At 40.8% G+C, this 4684-nt stretch overlaps 1 pseudogene; it reads right to left on the bottom strand.

The window, feature by feature from the left end:
- Positions 1–3693: 3693 nt before the first annotated feature.
- On the bottom strand, positions 3694–4300 carry LOC143645753 (large ribosomal subunit protein uL18m pseudogene; annotated as a pseudogene).
- Positions 4301–4684: the final 384 nt, after the last annotated feature.

The following is a 4684-nucleotide window of genomic DNA, read 5'->3' as shown; positions in this document are numbered from 1 at the left end:
CAAAGCCAGTTCATCATAGGACCATCTCCTGTAGACCATTTTGAAGAAAGGATAGGTGTGACACATGCTAATTCAACCTTAACTAAAATCACTCATTCAACATTCAGCAAGAATTCACTGAGAGGTTTTTCTATGCCAAACCCTATTGTATACTTTGGGGAAATAAAGAGAGCACCGCACACACAATCTCTTCCTTTTTGGAACTTACTTCTAGAAGGAGAAGACAAAGAATAAACTAATAAAGAAACAGGATGATATGATAGAAAGTAACCTTTTGGAGCAGGATGGGGGTGATTTCTTTGGATAGGGGTTCATGGAAGGTGATATGGATTGAATTGTGTACCCCAGTTTGGATATGGGCTTAGACTTGGTCTGCAGGCTGATGGGTGTAGACTCGTAAATAAGATCTCTTCAAGATGTTATTTCACTTAAGGTGTGGCCCAACTGAATCAGGTAGTGGGTTAATCTGGATTATTGGTGTATTTTATTAACAGAGTGAATGAAAGTCAAAGGGAGAGAGGAGACATGGGGAACAGAGGGAAGCTGGAAGTCAATGGAACCTGGAAGAGAAAGGAGAAGATGCCACCCTGTGTTGCCATGTGAAAGAAAAGCCAAAGAATCCCAAGGATTGTCAGCCATCCACAAGATACTGGCCTCTGGAGAAAGCAAGTCTTCTAGACTCTGGTACCATGAGCCAATAAAGTCCTTTTATTAAGCCAACCATTGTCTGGCAGTCTTTTTTAGCTGTCAGGAAACTAAAATGGAAGGTGTGTTAGATTCAGTTGTCAACTTGGCCAGGTGGGCATACCTAGTCTTGTTGCTGCGGACATAAGCCAATGGTATGTGAACCTCATCTGTTGCCAATTACATCTGCAGTCAGCTAGGAGCCGTATCAGCTGCAATGAGTGACATTTGACTTAATTGGCTGATGCTTAAATGAGAGACTGCAACATAGCACAGCTAAGCAGCTTGGCATTCCTCATCTCAGTGCTTGCAGCTCAGCCCAGGCCTTTGGAGATGCAGAAAGAAGTCACCCCGGGGAAAGTTGTTGGAAACCAGGGGCCTGGAGAGGAAGACCAGCAGAGACCATCTTGTGCCTTCCACGTAAGAAAGAACCTCAGTGGAAAGTTAGCTGCCTTTTCTCTGAAGAACCAACAAAATAAATCCCCTTTTATTAAAAGCCAGTCCGTCTCTGGCAAACTAGAACAGAAGGTCTCTCTGTTATAATACTCAAAGAAGGAGAGGTAACCAGTAGTACAAACAGGAGGGAGAAGATGAAACAGCAAATTGCACAGACCCTGAAAAGTTAAGAACTCAGCATGTCTAAGGATCAAAAAGGAGGGCTCTAAAAGGAAATAACATGGTCTAATTTGTATTTTCAGAGTCATTCTGACTTCACATTGGAAAATGGCTTAGGGGAAGTGAAGGCAGGAGAACACGTTAGATGTTATTGATGCTCTGACGAGAGATGATTGTAATTTGAAGAGGGTTTGTGGTAGTGGAAATGGAGAGAAACAGCCAGATTTGAAAACTGTTTCAGATGAAGAGCATAGATCCTCATTAGAGGAAAATAGCACACACCTCCTCAGGGTGACAGAATAATTCAGAAATAAGGATCTGGGCTTTACAATCACTTGGCAACTGATTCCTCATGCGGTCAAATTATTTGCTTTCTCTTTGCCTCAATCTCCACATCTATGAAATGGAGATAGTAGTAAATACCTTGCAGATTGTTATAAAAATTAAAATTAGAAAGTAAAGATAAAAAATTTAGAACAATGCTTGGAAGTGCTTGATAAATTTTAATTGTTATAATTATTAAAATTACATTGGCTTTCACTCATAAAATTTCATAGTAGAAATGATGAATCCATCAGTGTCCTGAAAAAACAAGTCTACATTTACTCCTTACTGACGAAAAAAAAAAAAACAACTAGGTAGATCAATACAGGTAATTCTTTAAAAATGTTTTACATATTGAGGTAGTGAGCATGTGACCAAGAAAGGACCATACAGGACTGTCCAGCAAGCATTGTGTCACGAAGGGACACACTGGCAGTAACTTCCAGAAGCTATGCTAGTTTTATATATTGTGATCAGTAGCCAATGCTTATCTATTTGGCATACTGAATGCAAAAAAAAAAAGGGGGGCTTTATTGCTGAAACCAATATCTTACTAAGTTATAAACTGGATATCATGGGAGGCTCTCATTGGTGAAGTTAGAGGTGTTTTCAGTCTTGCATAATAGGAACTTAAGAATCTACTGAATCTAAAGAATCTACTTTATCTTACACTCATTGGAAATGGGTACCCAAGGCTTGATCCCTAATAGAGTCTGTATCCAGCCAATTTGTTTAGGGATATCTGTTTGCATCACACCTGTTAGAGGGCATAAACTTAGGTATCTGTCTCAAATGAACCTCTCATATCAGGTATACTTGGACAGAGAAATAGGACCTTATGAAACTTTATAGAATACGTGTGCCTGCTTTATTAGTGATACTGTCTAATGAATATTTATTTATGTGGAAAAATTTTTACTTGAGATTTGCTTTCATTATGAACCAGGTAGCAAGACTACGAAAGAGTAGCTAATCCCTATACCTCAACTATAAGAGTTATGCAGACCTGAATTGTGTGTGAAAGCTTGCAAAAGATCCTTACTTCTAGCAAATCAGTTCCCCCGTGCCTAGTGTAAAGTCTTGTTTCCCCAATTCAGCTCTCCTGGTATAGAGACTGTGACCATCCCTTTAGCTTCTCTAATGTCTGTGGCCCAGGAATGATCATGGGAAAAAAAGAGAAGTTCTGCTGCCAGAACTTTGGCAGCTATTGGCAATGATGGCTACAGAATCCTCTTTGCTGCTACCACCATAAAGAAACCATTGTTCCACTAGAACTACTGAAATGACCTTTTCTTTACTGTTGTTATCCCAGAAGAATTATAAACTGGGGATAAACATTTGCCTGCCCTCCTCATAAAAGAAAGATTGTGATCCAGGACCTTATACTTTGAATCTCTGTTTCACTCAGTCTCAGTGGTAATCCCATTTTCCTCCCCTTTCCAAGTCTCTCATGAATTAATCCAAATGATAGTGATCTTAATTCCCTCCACCACCCCATTGCATACAACCTGGACTATTTCCTCAATAAGAAGGATGACTCTAGTTAAGAATCCTTAAGTTGTATTCAATACCTCTATTCACTTAAGTCTAGTGCTCTAGCAGGAATAGCATACAAATCTCCTGGGAAATTTTTACAAATACGCATACTAGGCCCCACTCCAGAGATTCAGGTACCTTCCCTAGGGATCCCAGGCATGCATAATTGAAAACCTTTCGGCTACTCTATATAACCACATTTCAAAGCCATGACTTAAGTCTCTAAACCAGGTGGATGAAACCCAGGTACACTAAGTAGGAACAAGCCTTGCCTTAACAGATTTCTTTATAGCATTTGGTCTCCTGAAACTAGGGAAGCAAGACCTTAGATGTTTCCAGCTCTTTCTCTCACTTTCTCTGCTGCCCTATTCAAATGGTTCTTTTTTGAGGAGTACATGACATTTACTACAAACAATATTATACTGTTATAGTATTGTCATCAAACGTCCAAGCTGGTGGTTCTTCCAAATTCTCTTTTGATGAATGTAATGGCTGAAAGTTTTATACAATTTCAAAACAATTAATGTTTCTGTTTCATTCGTAGACTTGCACGGGTTTCTGCAGTACCACACCACCTTCTGCCATGGCACTTCGTAGTGGTTTCATCGAATCTGAAGCTGCCTCCCAAGAAACTCACTGGTAGACCATGAAGTTAATACCTGCCTTGACGCATCTCTCTGCTAGCACTCTTCCTATTTTCTTAAAAACCACCATATTTCTGGTCCTTTTAAGATACTTTTTAATAGCCCATTGATGAATGGATGCCAAAATCACAATCTGGCCATTTCAACACTCAGCAAATGCTTCAATATGCTGTTGAGTCTTTATAACTCGTAACCTGTGCCAGAACTCATGGGAAGGTCACACCCTGCTCTTTCCTAGCTACAGCTAAGAGCTCCAGATTCCCGTTGGTAAATTCCAGAGCCACAGCTTCAGTTTCTAGAGGGTCCACTTTCGGCTTCACCGCTGGTTTGGGACCAGTTGAGAAGGCTGTGAACCCAAACTCAGGGTTTCTGTAAACTGGCAACAACTCCCAGGGCTGTGAGTGAAGCACCCATAACCAGGGGACCACAGGCAAAGCCTCAGGAAAGCCTGGCCTCTTGTTCTTGAAAGGTGTTTTAGTCTTTTGGGGTATAACCATATTAACTCTCAAATGATTCTTGATGACTGGGTTCACCTCTGCCTACCCCTCCTCTTTTTTTTAGGTGGCCGTGAATAGACCAACCAAGACAATCTTAATATTTTTCTAAGTCTTGGATTACAAAGGCAAATTGGGATATTGAGTGGGAGCGGTATGTCTCTTTCTGGTACCACAAGCCTGGACTCCAGGCCTGGGCTGCATAGAGAAGTTTTGCACCTCACACCAGGAGTCAGAGAGCACATACCCAAAAGGAAGTGTTACCCAATCTGAAGGTGACAAAATGAGATGGATGAAAAATCCAGTAGGCTGAGAATAAAGGGTTGCAGTGGGGCTTGTATGGGGGGAAGGAGAAGTAAGTGGTGTTTATAAGAAACTCCTGGTCTC

The sequence above is a fragment of the Tamandua tetradactyla genome, chromosome 9, assembly GCF_023851605.1.
Source record: "Tamandua tetradactyla isolate mTamTet1 chromosome 9, mTamTet1.pri, whole genome shotgun sequence".
Lineage (NCBI taxonomy): Eukaryota > Metazoa > Chordata > Mammalia > Pilosa > Myrmecophagidae > Tamandua > Tamandua tetradactyla.
This window is presented reverse-complemented; position numbering and strand designations above follow the sequence as displayed.